The sequence below is a fragment of the Parasteatoda tepidariorum genome, chromosome 2, assembly GCF_982258835.1.
Source record: "Parasteatoda tepidariorum strain Cologne lab strain chromosome 2, Ptep-v5.0, whole genome shotgun sequence".
Lineage (NCBI taxonomy): Eukaryota > Metazoa > Arthropoda > Arachnida > Araneae > Theridiidae > Parasteatoda > Parasteatoda tepidariorum.
This window is the reverse complement of record NC_141756.1, coordinates 64717257-64736056: the sequence shown is the minus strand read 5'-3', so window position 1 is coordinate 64736056 and position 18800 is coordinate 64717257. Positions and strand designations below refer to the sequence as shown.

The window sequence follows — 18800 nt, the reverse complement described above, 5'->3', positions numbered from 1 at the left end:
GAGGAGTTTTTTTTCCGTACCTTTTTTTCCGGGACCTTTCTTTCCAGGTACCTTTTTTTCCGGGGACCTTTTTTTCCTAGAATCATTTTGATCATATTGTTTCTTAAATACAGAAATAAATATCGAAGTGATCATTTTAGATTTTATTCTCTCTTTTTTTAAGGTAATTTTTTTTAGTCTGTAAACGAAAATCGGTACTGTTCAGAATAATTCTCAATCCTGTATACCAGGCTTTTCAATTCTCGCTCTCAAATGAAATGACTCATTTTTATGGAATCACGGGGGGAAAAAACGTGAGAAAATATTGTGTTTTTTTTTTTTTAAATCTAAGAAAAAAACTTTTTTTTTCATTTTTTACCATTTTCTATCAAAATAATATTTTATAACAATCGAAATTCAGTTTGTTATGTTAAGGAAGTTACATTTTATTCAACATTTAAGGTACAAAACTTAAAATGAAACGTTTAAAAAACGTAAAAAAAAAGTAAGTGGAGAAATAAAATAATAAAGGTTCTTATTTCCGCTTATAAAATCCAGACTGCCTCCCTTCGAGTGGGTGGTCTCAGGTAGTTGGGGGACCCCCTGGGACAGGAAATGAGAGCAGTGGATGTGCGCCTAAACTCATCTCTAACGAAGCATAATAAATTTTTCAATTGTAAGTCTTCCATCCTTTCTTATTACTGTCTGCTGCTTCAATTAAACTTTACTGAACTTCCTTTCTCATTTAATACGCTTAACAATTTTACGAGTGGAATATATTTCGATACTTCAATCAATGTGAACCTGGAATTAGAATTAGATAGTTTTTGTTGAGTGCATTTATTTTAATTTTTACGGTCTTTCGAATCAAATACGCTGAACAATTTTATGAGTAAAATATACTTAGTTACTTCAGTTTAATTAGAGTGGGATAGATTTCGTTTAATTGGATTCATTTTGATTTGAAAATTTTTAAGACCATAATCTCGGACTGGCTTTAGATCTGAAATTGCAATCGCAATTTCACATCTATGACTTGAACCTGGTCCCCAGCCACTTTAATGATGAACTAACTGTCTTTGAATCTTAAGCCCTGTGACTTCATACTTATCTCAATTAAAAAGCATATTTAAAAAAATATAACCTAGTTCTTGAACGAATTTGTTTCATTATTATCATCATAAATAAATACTTTTATTGAACTTTTTACAATGAATCAGATTTGAAGGCACAAACTTACTTAACTATTTAAATTTCTTATGGGTTACAACATATCAACTATCATATCAATTAACATAGCAATCCATAGCGTAATTGTAAAATCTGCATTAACAGCTTAGGGCCTCTCCAAACAAATGATTAAATCCAAGTGATCCCTCAAAAAATAAATAAATAAAATAAAACGAAGCATGAACCTGATATTTATGAATTATCGATCAAAACCACGCGCTTGTTTCCTGTTATTCTTATAAACAACGCTGTAGTGGACTAACAAAAGTGATTCTGTAATTTGTAACAACAAATTCAATTTTCAAGGGAAAAATATTTACAAGGTCATTTGTCAATTAAAAAAGAAAGTTTTAAAAAATGAAACATAATTTATATAGCTTGTTATAGAAAATTTGAAATTTCTAATAAGTTCTCTATTCTTTGCATTCTGTGAACATAATGTTAAAAATATTTATAACTAGAAAATAACGTGTCGTATAAAATAACATATACATATATAACAATAATGTACAACATAGGAAAAATGAAAGCATAAATTTAGTAATTAAAATAATCTTTACAAAAGGAAAATATGAAACAGACGGAAATTCATCAGCTTTTATTTGTCCTTGAGAATAAAAATCAATTAAGCAGAATGTTTAAGGATGCAGTTAAAATTATTGAACTTTTTAAATTTGTAGATAAAGGAGAAGCTTGTCGCACCAAGCCTCAAACTTTCCAGTTAACAGCCGCATTGCACTAAGAAAGCCTTTTTTTTATTGTATTTTATTATTTTTTTTCTTTTAAAATAGTTCACGGGCAAATTCGACCTCTCTATCGGTTTCTTATGAATTAAATTTTGGTGTCCAATATACGCCTATTTAAAGCAACTTTCATTAATTTAAAAAAAAATTTCAAAATTAAAAGCAGGGTGTTATGAACCTAACACACTGTATTATATCCATAACCACCATTTTTTAATAATTTAAATATTAAAATTTAATTAAAATTGGAGTCAGCGTACATGTTAGCAATAATTGTTTTAATAAAAATTATTTGAACTGTTTATTTTTTTTAAAATTGAGTTATGTGTATTTGAAGTTTGCAAACATGAAATTCGTAAAGGGCACAATTGCCCTCCCATTAACTGCAGATAATTTTAAAAGCAATTAATAGTTAATTGGCGTGTAACAGATTTGCGATGATTAAAGGTCTGTTATCCTAGTATTAAAATAGTTTGTTAAAAAGATTGAAAAGAAAGGAAAAATGGAATGTATAATATAAAACAAAATGAAGAAAAAACATGAACAAAATAAAAGTGCGCCCCCGGGTGGGCTCGAACCACCAACCTTTCGGTTAACAGCCGAACGCGCTAGCCAATTGCGCCACGGAGGCTCGATTTCAAAATTAAAACACTAATATAATATTCGCTATAAATAAAATAAAAATTGTAATAAAATAACAATTTAACAATTATTATAACATTTATGCCAACTTAAATATGATAAGAAAATTGAGGGAACAAGATTGTATTGGGAAGTAGTTGAAAGAAATTTTAAGAAAAAGTAACACGCCCCCGGGTGGGCTCGAACCACCAACCTTTCGGTTAACAGCCGAACGCGCTAGCCAATTGCGCCACGGAGGCTCGATATCAAAATTAAACACTAAAATAATATTCGCTATAAATAAAAAAATGATAATAAAATAACAATTATTATAACATTTATGCCAACTTAAAATATTTTAAGAAAATTGAGGGAACAAGATATGTATTGGGAAGTAGTTGAAAGAAATTTTAAAAAAAAAGTAACACGCCCCCGGGTGGGCTCGAACCACCAACCTTTCGGTTAACAGCCGAACGCGCTAGCCAATTGCGCCACGGAGGCTCGATATCAAAATTAAACACTAAAATAATATTCGCTATAAATAAAAAAATGGTAATAAAATAACAATTCTTATAACATTTATGCCAACTTAAAATATTTTAAGAAAATTGAGAGAAAAAAATATGTATTAGGAAGTAGTTGAAAGAAATTTAAAAAAAAAAGTAACACGCCCCCGGGTGGGCTCGAACCACCAACCTTTCGGTTAACAGCCGAACGCGCTAGCCAATTGCGCCACGGAGGCTTGACCATAAAATTAAACACTAAAATAATATTCGCTATAAATAAAAAAATGGTAATAAAATAACAATTCTTATAACATTTTTGTCAACTTAAAATATTTTAAGAAAATTGAGAGAAAAAAATATGTATTAGGAAGTAGTTGAAAGAAATTTTAAAAAAAAAGTAACACGCCCCCGGGTGGGCTCGAACCACCAACCTTTCGGTTAACAGCCGAACGCGCTAGCCAATTGCGCCACGGAGGCTTGACCTTAAAATTAAACACTAAAACAATATTCGCTATAAATAAAAAAATGGTAATAAAATAACAATTCTTATAACATTTTTGTCAACTTAAAATATTTTAAGAAAATTGAGAGAAAAAAATATGTATTGGGAGGTTAAACAAAAACTAAGACGCCCCCGGGTGAGCTCGAACCACCAACATTTTAGTTCAGAAAGAAAAATGGATATAAATTTGATGGATTTCGATTTAGTCAGTTGTTTTAGTTTAATAATAAAAAAGAATGTAATAATAATTTATTTTGTAAAAAAAAATTTATAAATATATTTTTCTCCTAGTCTTGAAACTAAACAGAAAAACCTTTTAATATTCTTATTAATTATTTTTGAATTTTTTTAAAGTTTAAGTCTGAATTTGGTAAAGAAAAAAAGCTGTAAATAACAACGTTTGTTCTTAAATTTTAAAAACAAAATTAAAAAAAACCATAGTTCTCTAAGTTTTTATTTAATTATTATTTTTAAATTATGTTCCAAAAATATATAAAACAAATGTTTTGAAAAGAAATTAGAAACGCTACATTTTTTTAAGATTACTAAAAATATTTTTGAAAAAGGAAAAAACAATTTACCACAAAATGGTTCAATTTTTTCATTTATTGTTACTTATTTATTTATTTATTTGTTTTTTTTGAACCGGGATGGGATATTTTATTTGCTTTGTTTTGAAATAATCTTTTCTTTTTTAAATTTAAAATTTAGTTCGGTAAATATTTTTTTCCTTTTTTTATATACATGGATAGGTAGATATTAATCAAAGATTCAAAATAAAGCAAAGCACTAAGATTGTTTTAAAAGCAACAGCAATTCGAATGAAATTTGAATAAGTATCTGCCCAAGGAATCTGACAAGGAAAAACTATTTACTTCGTTTTTATCGAATAACATGTTACCACAAATTACCTTTTTGTCTACTAATTTCCATTTTTCAGACTATCAAAAAAATAAAAATGGTGATTACAAGATGTCCCCAGGGTGACTTCGGGTTCTGTTCAGTCATGCCCAACCGTGCAGAAACAGGTGTTACGAATATTTGTTTCTTTGAACTCATAGTTAAAACCTCTTTAGTGAGTTTGCATTCCACTAATTTGAAGAAATTCAGACTAGCTCGAAAATAAGTTATATAAAGTTTCAAAACTAAAAATCTCTTTTTTTACAATTTTAAACCACGTTGAAAAAAGTTATCGAATAATGCACAATGCATTAAAAAAATGAAAAAACGGATTACCCTGAATAACTTTTGATCTAATGATCGTATCTTCACGTTCTAGGACTCAATCTTAATGGTTTGAGGGGGTGACCTAAAATATTCTAATTAATTAGTGCAGACGATATTTTAGGTTAAAAAATCAGATACAAAAACTTACATTCTCTGAATAAACACTTCTTTTCAACTAATTCCTATTTATTAGCTATATTCGGATATATTAATTTTACTTTTTGTGCATTTCGCATTATCTCGAGATTTTATCAGGCGAATATTTATTTAATAATAGTTGACAAAATTTTGAATTGTAATGTATACAACTCTTACGTTATTTTAAAGTAAGTAATTTTACAAGGCAAAATATAAAATATGGACGAAATCATCCAACTTTAAATATTCGACTCCTTTGAGATTCGATTTCTCAGGAACTATTTAACCGATTTCACCCAAATTTTGTATTTTGCTGTGCATAAAAAATTGTAGACCTCACATTTCAAAATTTTTTCGACTATTATTTAATAAAATATTAAAAAATAATAAATATTCACTAAAATGTATTTTTTGCATGGAATTATCTTTGGAAAAACAAATTTTATAATTGTGTGCAAATTTTTTTTAATTCGCTTGAAAAGCTCTCAAGAGATTGCGACAACCCTCTGTATTTTGGGGGTCAGAAATCCGAATCCGTTGGGAAAAAAGGTATGTTTATTCAGAGAAAGTACATTCAAAGAACCTTTTTGTGTCTGATTTCGTAGCTTAAAATATCGTCTACACTAATTAATTAGTATATTTGGGATCACCACCCCCCAAAACATAAAGTGTGAATCCTATAACGTGAAGATTAATATATAACGTCTTTAGATCAAATGTTATTTATTCACTGTGGTTCGTTTTTTCTTCTTCTTTTTTTTTTTCTTTCCTTTTCTTGGCACACTTTGCTTACATAATTTTCGAACAATTTTTTGCTTTAATTAAAGGTAAAAATAAAATCCATTCATGCATATAAGTTTACTTTCAAAATTATTTTATTTAAACGTTTACATTTGAATATTTATGTTATTAAATTTTTTTTTATATATATTTATAACTAATTTGAACAATGAATTCAGCCATCGAAGGAGAAAAGATAGAGGTGGGATTTAAATAATATGTTTTCAACCATTGTCTTATAATATTATCAAGCAAATTGGTAGTTGTTTTTAACTGTAATTGACAATATCTTTTGAAATAGGTAAAATTAAAATCTATTGTCCAATTCGAATCGAAGAAAAGATAGCATGCGATGTTTCAGAATTTCAATAAATGTTTCTAATTCACATTCAGTATTTTAAGGTAAATAGTTTAGTTATTATGATGTAGTTAATTTTCTTTTTTTTTTCTTTTTTTTTTTTTTGTTTAAAAAATATCACTGTGTTTACTTAGTTTACGTTAAAAGAATTTTTGAATTTCATGGAATCGGTTTTCTTCCGTTTAAATAAAAATATACTTAAAATTTTAAACTTTTCACTCCTGAGTATTAAATTACCTATCAAAAGTTAATAAACACATAATTTTATTATTTTGTTTTTTATGCGAAAAAAAAGAACCTTAGAAGTCTTAAAAAATATCTAGCTTTATTTTTCTAATCTAATAAAGCAATCTAATAATAAATACCGTTATCTACACTTTTTTTAAAAACATATTGTGCAAGCAAATGATATTCTGTCATCAAAACTATGTTTTAAAAATAAAATAAAAAATGAGAAAGATTTATAAAATGACGTAAAAGTAATGATAATCCAGCTAGCCTTGTTTAAACTTTAAAACTTAGAATAAGCCACAATTATATTTATATACCAACACAAAATCAATCGTAATTCTATAACAATATTTTTAATTTATTGTGATCAGTTAAAAAAAAAATAGAAGGTTTTAGTAGCTTTTGATTTAATGCTCGGATTTTCACATACTGAAAGATGAGATTCTAATGATTTGAACAGCTAACTATCCTAACTAATTTGTGCAGACAATATTTAAGGTTACGAAATCAGTCTTTCTGTGAATAACCTGTAATCTGTCCAATGAGTACAAACAGATCAGTCATTTTTTACCTGACTTTTAGGTGTATATATAACCCACCCCATAGTGGGTGCTACCCATTCCAAAATAGAATTTCTGAGAATAGGCCTGACTGACTAATGCCGTATCAAATCGTGTCAGTATCGGTCCTGTCATGTGAAATCCAACTTTCAGAAAAAGTTATAATTTCAAGTTATTTTTTAAAATGAAAATATTAGTTATCAAGTCTAAAAACTATCAGCATGTTTCAGTTTAGCTTTAAAAATTCTCTATAAAATTAAGAAGTATAAAATTAATATTTCTCTATTATAATAAAACAATCTATGAAAATATTGGCAAATTATATTTCTCTGGGGTTGTAAGTAACATTTAAGCGATTTGTGCTATTATTTACCTCCATCTACATTCTGCAGGATTTAGGGAAGTTTGGTCCCAACATGAACTCGCACAGCGATTAAAAATACTAATGTTTAATATAAATAAATATGCAAAATATGAATAAATAATGTTAAATATACAGTGAATTCGCGATAACTCGAATCTGATAGGACTGCCGAAAAACTTCGACATATCGGAAGTTCGACTTACCGTTAGTTTCGGTTTTGGACTTTCAAAATATTGTCGGATTATTTAATTAATGCTTATTTATTAATTACAAATCTTCTAAATGCTTGCAATATTTAAGATAATTTTTCTGACAAGCCATTTACGATAAGACTGTTTGAAGCACTTTATGATACCCTGGTCCATCGGCTGCAGCTTTGCTGTTGCGTTTGGCGGGAGAAACTGCAAGTTTACTGCTTTCAAATTAGGTAGATCACTATGCGTTGTGCATTTATCCATAAAGAGTATCACTTCTCTTTTTTTAGCGAAGAATTTCCGATCCAATTTTCTTAAATAGTCTTCAAATAAAACTGATGTCATCCAACACTTTTTGTTAGACTTGTAATCCGAAGGATACGTTTTTACATTCTTGAAACATCGGGGATTTCGGTATTTTCCGATAACAACTAAGGGCAATTTCTCTGTCCCAGAAGCATTTCCTCCAACTAGGACAGTCAAACGTTCCTTGCTCATTTTATCCCCTCAGCAGTTTTCCTCCTTAAACATCATAGTCTTATTTGGAAGACATTTAAAAAGTAAACCCATTTCATCAATATTGAAAACATCATTTTAACTGTATCCTTTAAGTAAATTTGGTAACGTTTTCATTTAACCATTGTTCACATACTTCAAGAGAGACAGCTTTAGCTTCTCCATGAAGAGTGCGAAAGACATTGTGTGTGTGTTGCAAAGGAAGGGGCAAGATATCAGCTCCTAGTTTTTTTTCTTTTTGTTTTTTTTTGTTTTTTTAAAAAGATCCAAAAAAAATCGAGTTAAAGGGAGTAAAGTTCGAGTAATCGAGAATAATTAACATGAAATTGAATATAAAAGGGTCGGACCCTCATACAAAATCGAGTTATAGTAATATTCGAGTTATCGTACTTCGAGTTATAGCGAATTGACTGTAAATACTAATGCAATACTTAAATACTAATGTTAAGGATTCAGAACAATATTGTCCAAAGTAGTAGTAAAATGTGGAATCGTGCAACTATGAGTTCGCTTTAACTGAGGCGCTTTGTTAAAAAATTAAATTTAAAAAAATATTAATATTAATAAAAAGTCTTAATCTATTTATTAATTCGTAAATTAATTTTTCTCTTACGTCATAATGCCATTTATGTCTCTTTCACTTAGATGCTTTCAAGCTAAATGCTACGGTACTTTTTTTTTTCATTATCGCGATTTTATCCGCATAAATCAACACATCTAAGCTGACGAGGGAAAGATCTTTATCTCACCATCTTAGCCACTAATCTAAAATTACGATTCACTGGGCACGTTCCATAAGAATAAGGCGATTATCACACAAAAAAAAAAAAAAAATCGCATAAAAAAATCGCCACACGTCTTCGGCTATGGAGTCACACGTGTTTATATTATTTTAATATTAATATGTTCTACTCGGCCCGACGAAGCTGGACATTTTTCCTGTGAGCTACTTCTTCTACACTTTTGGAATGGAAAATATATATACATATATATAAAAATGTCAAGAAGTATCTGTGGTGATTGTTCTCAGATAAATTATTTTTATTTTCTTATTGAAGTCATTCGATCTCATCTTTCGTGGATAAGAAATACGACGAAAAAAATGTCATATGATAAACTTCTAATGTCAATGGAACAGACAGCAATTTCACCTTATGGAATTTATAATGGACAGTTGGAATCTGAATCTGACTATTATTTCAGATTCCACTCGTCCTTTATTGTTGCTATTTATCTTCGATGCATTAAAACAGATTTGACTAATACCCTAGCTGCTAGTCAAACGTGGCCCGCCGAGTCAAATATGCCTGGCAAAAACTGATAAATATATAGATTAATATTTTTTTTTAACGCTTGTTTATTCTACTTCGCATGGGTTCTTCGCATTTTTAAGGTTGCCCATTTAAAGCAAGTCACCATAGCTATTCGTGTGGGTTAAGGTACTTTTTTTTTAAAATTTTTTTTAAAAAAAAACACAGTTTTCTAGTTTTTAAACTATAAATTAAAGTAATAATTTTGATTATTTAAGAGTGCATTTGTTTTTAATATTTGAGGGAGGATAATTTTAAAAATGATAAAAAAAGAACTACTTATTATATTGAAATATTTCATCAGTTTTGGGAATATTTTGAATTTATCATGATTAACATTCTGAAAGAGTATTGCATACAAAATATATTATAATATACTATCGTAGGGGATATATATTTAAAGAAAATATAAAAATATATTAATTAGCTTCAAATTTATCTCTGTATGCATGTATTTTTTTTTTTTTTAAAAAGTATCTAGCTATTATTGAATAAATGTTTAATTACACTAAATTTGGATTTAACGGCCTGAATCAAATTTATCGTTAAATTGATGTAACTTATAAAGAGAACAACATATGACATTTTTGCCCGCTAGTTTTGCATTGTGATCATAAAGGGACAGTTCAGAGATTTTTTCAGTGTTTTTTTATTTTCTATGATATTTTTCATGATGTCAATCTTGGGTTCTAAATTATGTTTCACAAAACATTTCTATCAGCGAATCTTGTAGAAATGTATCAGACGCGGCTAATCGAATATAGCTGAAAATTTGCTGTTGTTTAAATAAAAAAATTAAATGTATAACTTTTGTTTGTGTAAATAGTGAAATTTTTCGAATTTGGAGGGCTGGGCATCCCTGCACAATTTGTTTAATCTTTTAGAAGACTATTTTTTTCCCGCTCTTTTTATAGGATGTTAATTGGTTTTAAAATACTATACAGAGTATTCCGTTATCTTCTACTTTAATGTGCATTTTAAGAATCCTTGCCAAAAATGAAGGCAAAAAATTATTACACCGTTGGCCTCTAAAAATGAGGAAGAAACAAAAACGCTATTGAAATCTAACGAATCGCCACTGCTGAATAGATCTAAAAAATTCATAATGTACTTGAATGCCGACGGAAATGAACGCTATTAATAGAAACTGCTTCGAGTTTCCTAATGCAATGAAAGGCTTTCATCTCACTTTTATCGTTAGTGATTCTACCGATTTCGACAGACTGTTTGTTACTTCCTTGCTTAAGTACTCATTTTCGCTCCTTATTTTTTAAAAAAATTTATTTTTGACAATGCTAGGATTATATTTAATGGTTTGGAGGGGTAGTCATTCAGTATGCTAAATAATTAGAGCAGAAGATATTTTAAGTTACGAAATAAAATACAGAAACATAATTTCCCTGTATAAACACACTTTTTTTGGTAGATTCGATTTCTGGACCCTCTAAACATCGGGGAGGGGGGGGAGTAATCGACTGAATAGTGGAAGATATAGTGCCAGTAGTTTGGAATATTTGATTTCACCATATCATGAAGCTAATCTAAACATTTTTGCTTACTGCTACAAGACGTGCTTATACAAAGGTAATTCCAAGCAAAAAATAATTATTAATTATCTTTTATTACTTAATATAATATTGAGCTAAAGAAAATTGAGTTCTTAGGTATTCAAATTTTTACACTATTTTTAACTAATTAGTTTTAAATGACTAAATTCAAAATTTTATTGAATTAAATAATTTTCGTGAGGAAAAAATTAAAAAATTCGACTTCTTTGATATGGAAACATAATGCAAAAAAATATAATTAGCACGAAGAAGTTCAAACTTTCAACTTAAGCAATTGGGACCATATTTTCCACAATGCTTTAAAGATGTTAAATTGAATTTAAATTGATAAATAGATGGAAAAGAGAGATAGCGAAAATATAAATTAATTACTTATAATCATTATATAAAAAGTATATTTATCAAAGGAGTCCAATTATTATGAGCTATTTTTTAAATCATTAATCTTTTAAACCATTAAAACCCACGTAACAGGTAGACATTGCATCATTTTCTCTCCTCTTGGTGCACTAATTCTTTGCATAATGTATTCATATTTTCATCATTTTCTTAAATAACACCTGCATCAGGTTTGCAAATCTGTTTCTTCGGGGAGTTTTCCGCAGGAAACAAAGAGAGAAAAAAAATCAAGATATAAATGACAAATGTTTGTGTCTGATATTTTGATCACGCTCTCGTTTCTTGTTCTGACATGAAACTGCATGCGCGATATTAAATCAATTTCATATCAAGCCATCTTGTTCTTGTATTTTCATGCAATATCTTGAAATCAAGATTTCATCAGCTGTTAAAGTTTAAATATTATTTTCCAGCTCAGCGTCTTTTCCAAACTTCTATTTCTCTTCTGCCTACACGTTACTTTTGCCATTTCTTCTCGTGTTAGTTTGTTCTTGAAAATCTTGAAATATAGAGCATTTAATTGCTGTATAACATTTTCTAACTAAGCAATTTTTTTTCCGTGTTTATTTTTTGTTGTAATTTGAAACTGATGCATACGCGTTATTTTAGCAATTCCTAACATGCCCTTCTATTCTTACATATTTTTGTAATATCTGAGAAATCAAGATTTTATTAAAAAAAACTATTACTATAAACTCAAAACTATAAAAAAATATATCAATTTTTTATAGTTTTATAAGATAAAATGAGTTTCCATCATAGCAATATTTTTCCCACGCTTATTTTATCCTGTGATACACGTTTGTTTTCTGCTGTGATTCAAAATTGCATAGACGTTTCTTTAGAAATTTCCTATCATGACAATTTATTTGTGTGTTTTCAAGCAATATTTTTTGTATTTCCATGCAATATACCATGTAATTGTGTTTCCTTGCAAGTCGAGTCAAGATAGTTCAGGACAAGCGTTCGTACGTGAAGTTCCTCAATTGGTAGACTGATCATGTGTTACAGTCTCTTTGTAGCTGGGCTTACCGTAAGAGATTTTCGGAGGTTTTATAAAGCACAAATAAATATAAAAAGCAGAACAATATTAAATTTAAAAAAATGGATCACAAAATTCCGAGCTAAAACAGCGCCAAACTGCTGATGTTGTAATTAGACGAAAATGTTTAAGGAAATTGTAATTTATTTCAGGAAAATATAAATTGATATAAAATACCTGGGAAAAAAGTTCTATAAGTTACAGCTACAAAGATTTTGTCTTCTCCCTTAAAAATAAATATGTTTATAAGCTTCAAAATCTTGTTAACTTTTCTTTTACTAATTTACACTTCAAAATTCTTGGATTCGATCTTGTGATGGTCAAAATGAGTAAAATTTCACCAAATAGTAAGAAAAATTTAGATAACTTTTATTTTGCTATTAACTTTCAAAACCCAATTTTTGATTTTTTTAAATTTCATAATATTTTTGGTAATTTAAAAAATTTGTTTCCATTAAAAGACTTTAACATAATTAAAAGCTATAAATATAATAAAACTCTTGGTCGAACGATTTTTACACTGATATTAGCAAAAATTTAGGGAAAATCAATATATCCGATTATGAATGTCACTGTGAAGAAGAGAAATATTTTGAATTTGTTGATAAACACCATAAAGGAATTATTATTAGTAATTTAAATATTATAAAAAACTTAGAACTAAGAAATTTAATGTTAAAAAGCACAAAATTTAGTCCCATTAACCATATATTAATTAATACAATTCGAAAATTCTTTTTTAATGACCTCAATAAATTTTATTTAAAAATATCAAATAGATTCTCTTTACCTTTAGGTATGTTAACAGAGGAAATGGGTTGTTTAGTATTACTTTAAAACCTTATTTTTAATAATAAGGAAAATTTAAATAATTGTAACCATTCAACAAATTTTTCCAAAATTGATTAAGCAACTACTAAAAAATTTTGCAATTACCCCATAGGCAAAGCTAGCATTAATTATGCAATCTTCTGTAAAAAATACTATTTTGAACTTTTAATACTAAATAATACTAAAACCTTTAAGCATTGTAATTTAAATAATAATATTATCATCAAATTAAAAAGTTTTAGGTTTATATAAGAGGTTAAAAATTAAAACTAATAATAGTATAATTTCCGTACTTAATACAAAATTTCATAAAATTCCTATTAAATGTAGAACAATCACCTGTAGGTCTAATTCTTACGTAACTAAACCTGGCACCATTTTCTCTAATTACTTAAATAAAATTACTAACAATATTATTAAAGTAGGTTTTTCTTGGAGTATAACTAATAGTCAACCTATTTTAGAATTTATTAAACAAAATAAAATTAATTCTATTGCGACTTTTGATTTCCAAAATCTCAGTAATAGCATTCCCCTTTCTAAATTAAAAGAGGTTCTTTTGAGTTATTACTATAATTATAAAAATTTCGTTAATTGCGGTTTTGATTATTGGGAAATTCTAATTAATTTTTGTGTTTTTATCTTTTTAATAATTATCTTTACAATGGAAAACATATTTTTTTTTCAAATCGATGGAAAGCCACATGGATCTAATTATTCATCACTCCTAGCTAACTTATTTTTATACTATTATGAAGAAAAAAAATTATACTCTAAAATTTGTTTTTTGATTTATTGATGATTTAATTATCTTTAATTTTCAAAATTATAAAACTTTTTTAAATAATATTTACCCCGAGGAATTCATCTTGCTTCGTAATCATGACGATAATATTAATTTTAATTTTTTTGGATTTACGTAAGTACTAAAAAAGAACAAAATATCCGCATTGTTAATTTTTACGATAGAAGAAATGATTTCAAATTTTTCATAACTAAACTAATTACATGGAATTCTAATGTTTCTAAAATTATTTATTTAAATACCATAAATCATTTTTAACAAAATTGATAGAATTAAAAGAATTTGTAATAAAGTTTATTTATCGAAAAAACAAATTGACGAACTCTTACAAAATTCAAAAATAAAAAAATAGAAAAACATGGATATCTAACTAATATAATTAAATTCTATATAAAAACGCTGCGTTAATTATTTGTTATAATTTTTAAAAAAATTGTAACTAAATTCGTATTTTTACCATGTGAAAATGCAATTCTGTGGCTAAAAATCTTCTAAAATTTAATAAAGAATTTTTTAAGTCATTTTTTTTTTCATTCTATTCTTCATTAAATGTTAATAATTTAGCTAAAATCATTGAGATGAAAAATTTTGTAATTAAAATTCGACCTCATAAATATTAAAATTTTATGATAAAATTTATTTTTATGAATTATAAACTTTGAATTATCCAGTGTAATATTAATACCTTGCACACATCCAAATTCGGATCAATCGAAGGTAACTAGCAAATCAAACGCACTTCTGTACTTCAGTAAGAATGCGTCCTAAATTGATCCCATCATCCTCTATTTACGCTTCTATTTTCATATTTTACAATCTGGCAAACAACTCGCTTTATATATTACATTTTGAGTTTTATTCTGCATTTTCTTGAATTTCTATTTTTTGCTTGATTGTGAGCTAATAACGAGATTATTATATCTTTTTCCTTTTTTTGTTTCTGGCTTTTATTTATATATTTATTTTTTAAATTTAAAAAAAAACCTATATATATATATACATAAATTAGTCGTTAAATATAGTACTTGACTGACAAAAATCCACGTTTTTATTATATTTTTTTTCCTTGCCTAATTTGTTCCGTGCGGTTTTATCTGTTGACAGGAAAAAAATTTACGACTATTTTTACGATTTCTCATGAATTTTGATGAAGTCGAATCGTTTAATTATTTTATAATGTTCTTAAGTGAAATGACTGAAATGTCTTTATAAAGTCTTAACATGCGCACTCATCTCAACGGGTAAAATCATAAATCCGACTTGTTCATGATTCAACCATTAACTTTGAGCAATTCTTGTAGAGCAGCAATAAGTATAACTGCACATAAATCAACGCAGCGTTGAATGACCTAAACACTGCTTTATCGAATCGGAAATTTTAAAGAATTTAAGGGGGGGAAAAAATCAAAAATATTATTAATATAAAGCAAATCTAACGAATAGAACATGCTTGTTATTTTCTAAATATAAAGAATCGGTTGAGGATGCTCAGTAGAAATTTCTTAAAGATATTGATCTTTTTAATATTGTTTTTATCGTGTATATTTTAGTAGATAATCTTCACTAGAAAAAAAAAATCTTGGTTGATAAATATAAAATTTTTGGTTTCGTTCTTAGCTGAAAAATTCTCTGGTCTTATCCGTTTCTATGCAAACCTATGATAGTTTTAAGAAATTTCTGTTTCTCCCACGAAATTTTTTTCGCATTTTCAAAAAATTGAATCAACTGCAACTGTAATGCGAAGAAAAAACAATTGAGATACTTTTATGAACTAAATAGCTCCAGCTAATGGAAACATCAGCATCAAATATTTTAAATACTTTTGATGTTTGTAAGTTCTGATTTTCGAGAGTTTAAGAAATTCGAAAAAATAGGTAAATAATTTAAGTTTAAAAAAAAAACTATTTAAAATAGCAGGAAAAAGTAAATAAATAATAAAATGTAGTTAAAAACACTTTTTGTGACATGTTAACTAATTTATTTTTAAAAGAAAATTTTATTAAAAAAACTTAGTGTCGCAAAATTTGGAGTTTTATAGATATATAAAAGTATTTTGAATAATATCTTAACTTTAAAACTGCGAAATCGCGTAATAGATGTATAATTTCTTTTTCTGCTCTGTAAGTCCAATGATGGTCAGAATCACAAAAAGAGCAGAACAAACGCGTAGCTTTATTTGCCTTATGCTTGAGGCAAACCTATGATTTTAAATCATAAAAGTCATCCTGCCGTAAAGAATTATTTGGGCTCTGAAAAAGACAATTAACGTATAATATTTTAAAAGTTAAAATTTTCAAACATTGCTTATTTGGCTAGATTTTCTTAGCTAGAGGAAAATAATTATATTTAATGAACAACTCTCAAAAGTTGAAATTTTTTATGATCCCAAATAATGTAACGTTGGAGTAACTTTTTAAATATTAAAAAATTAGCTCAAATCACTTTTCATTTTTGCAATTCTGGCTTTTCTTCATATTGACGTTTTATGCTAATTTTAGAATTAACATAGAGGGCACTGGCTAAAGTAAACAGGCGTGAATAACTGTTGAAAACCCACAACAGTTAATAAAATATCATATTATTTGTTAAAAAAGAGCATATTGTAGTTTCGTATTCTATTTGATAGGCCGTAACTTCTACATGAAGTTCGTGAATCCGTCCGAATTTAAATTAAGAAGAGCCATTTCGGGACTGGAGAACAGTTGGCTCTTCCAGCAACAGATGCAGGTCAAGATGAGAGCATAGATGGCTTGAGTCATATTACATTACAGATAATATTGCAATTTAGGCTGTCTGTGAGCATTTGCTGTTAGCCTTGCAATCATACCACTCATGAACGGGGACCATTCTCCACAAGGAGTTAATAACCCAGTTTGATCCGTGAAGCGATTTTGGAGGAAGTACCATCTATCACCAACAGCATTTTTAAAACTACCCTTTTCAGCTAGTCCATTCGCAATCGCATTAACACAAACATTCACGTGTTATGGTACCCCCAAACCTACTAAAAATAAATCTCATCATTGTTGCTCATGCATATCAAAGACTTGACAATATTCTCAGCTGGTTTGTCACCATGTTCAAACAATTCAAATAAATGCTGAGTTGAACTTCGACTATCGTTAAGAATCCAGATACCTGAATTGATACTCTCATCGACACAATACTTCTAGCCCTCCTCAAGAGATATGAGCTCCGCCCGAAAAACGGAGCATAGTCGGGAATTCTCACACAAATCCTTAAGTTAAATCCATACTTGATTAACACTCCAGTCGCTGAAGAAGCACCATCACCACACCTGATGTCTGATTTTAACTACTTCTCCAGGAATGTTATGAATATTTTCTAAAGTGAGTTGATCAAGATACTCCGGGTACTGTGTACCTTTATTAGTGTAAGAGTCCAGTTCGGTTCTAAAAAGACCCACTCGCAGATTGCTATTTTTCTTTTCAAACACCCCAAATGGTTTTACCTGTCAATTCTTACTTTCAATTCTCTGATTACCAAGTCGATAAATTTTATTTTACTTTTTTTAAACCAGAAGCAGAACTCAGTAAAATCTTTTCAAAATTTTATGATTTAAAAAAAAAAAAAATTGAGATGGGTAGCAATTTTTTCTCATGCAAAAGTCAGTTTACAATTTCTTTATCAGGTGTTTTTCTTCTTTCTCTCTCTTTGAAATTACGAATATATTCTGAATTAGGACATCTTCACAGAGCTTGATCATAAAATCTATTATAAATTATCTATCAGCACTTAAACCAGTATTTCTTCGTTAAAATGTTTTTTTCAGCAAGAAAAAAGGACATAAAATATATTATTTTTCAATAATATAATATATCTCATCACTTCCTGATGTAACTAAACACACACGCAATCTCCCATCGCATTATCCAAAGAACGAGAGCTGGAGGCGAATTAAAGGTAAAAAGGGCGGTAATGCCTTTGAAGTTCAAGCTATTTCTACTGATTACAGCAGAGGGACCACACACACAAAACGGACCCTCGTCGTAAACTAGTCCTACAAATGACCGCGCTCAACATTTATTGCGGGCATGTGAGCACAAGTACTTATTGCAATGACAGGATTTGAATTCCGTGGATTAGACACAGGGGTGTGTTTTGTGTTCTTCTCTTACAGTCGTAATCGAATTTTTCGGTAAAAGCTCATTTTAATATTGGAATTTCCATCGGTTCGACAACAGTTAAGCCTCGTCTTTCAGTGAAAATATAGGCTATTTTCTAATATGGAGTCTTCTTTTTTCTAAAGTTAACTGAGTTTTATGGAGAAAAAAATATAAAATCGTGTTTTGTAGTTCAGCAGCATTCTTTTAGTTCAAATTTTTTTTAATCAGCTTTAGCGAGAGAAAAAAAAAATCACATTACAATAGGTAATTATTTTAAAACTTATTTACCTCGGGAAATTTTCCTTTCTCGCCAAAAGGAGCGAAAATAAAAAAGGCGATAAGAAGTCTCCTTCAAATATATGATTTTTAAATAATGTTTTTCCATAATATTTTATTCTTCTCAAACGAACGTTTCATCATTATTCAGCGATTCAACGAATCGGGAATTCATACGAAACACCCTCCTGCAATGGTTTAGGATTAGGTGATAGAGTGTTCAACAGAAGAATTTTGTACCGAACGTTTGATTCCTGAAATTCTTTCTCCTCAAATTCTAAGAAAATGAATAGATAAGCATGAGCCATAATTGTGGGTGTCATAACTTAAGAATAGGGAACCGAAAAAGAAATATTTAATTGTTTTCAAAAGTTAGAGTAAGAATCCATGTTATATATCTTTCAATTAATCGAAAACACTGATGTAATTGCACTACTCATGATATGAACATATACGTATCTTGAATACAATAGGCATGCAGACAAAAACAATA

The 18800-nt window shown here is 28.4% G+C and overlaps 5 non-coding genes across 5 annotated transcripts; all 5 read right to left on the bottom strand.

The window, feature by feature from the left end:
• Window positions 1–2509: 2509 nt before the first annotated feature.
• TRNAN-GUU (transfer RNA asparagine (anticodon GUU)) lies at window positions 2510–2583 on the bottom strand. The gene has a single exon. It is a non-coding gene; the product is annotated as a tRNA-Asn (tRNA).
• Window positions 2584–2759: 176 nt separating this feature from the next.
• TRNAN-GUU (transfer RNA asparagine (anticodon GUU)) lies at window positions 2760–2833 on the bottom strand. Its single transcript has one exon. It is a non-coding gene; the product is annotated as a tRNA-Asn (tRNA).
• Window positions 2834–3000: 167 nt separating this feature from the next.
• Window positions 3001–3074, bottom strand: TRNAN-GUU (transfer RNA asparagine (anticodon GUU)). Its single transcript has one exon. It is a non-coding gene; the product is annotated as a tRNA-Asn (tRNA).
• Window positions 3075–3241: 167 nt separating this feature from the next.
• Window positions 3242–3315, bottom strand: TRNAN-GUU (transfer RNA asparagine (anticodon GUU)). Its single transcript has one exon. It is a non-coding gene; the product is annotated as a tRNA-Asn (tRNA).
• Window positions 3316–3482: 167 nt separating this feature from the next.
• Window positions 3483–3556, bottom strand: TRNAN-GUU (transfer RNA asparagine (anticodon GUU)). Its single transcript has one exon. It is a non-coding gene; the product is annotated as a tRNA-Asn (tRNA).
• Window positions 3557–18800: the final 15244 nt, after the last annotated feature.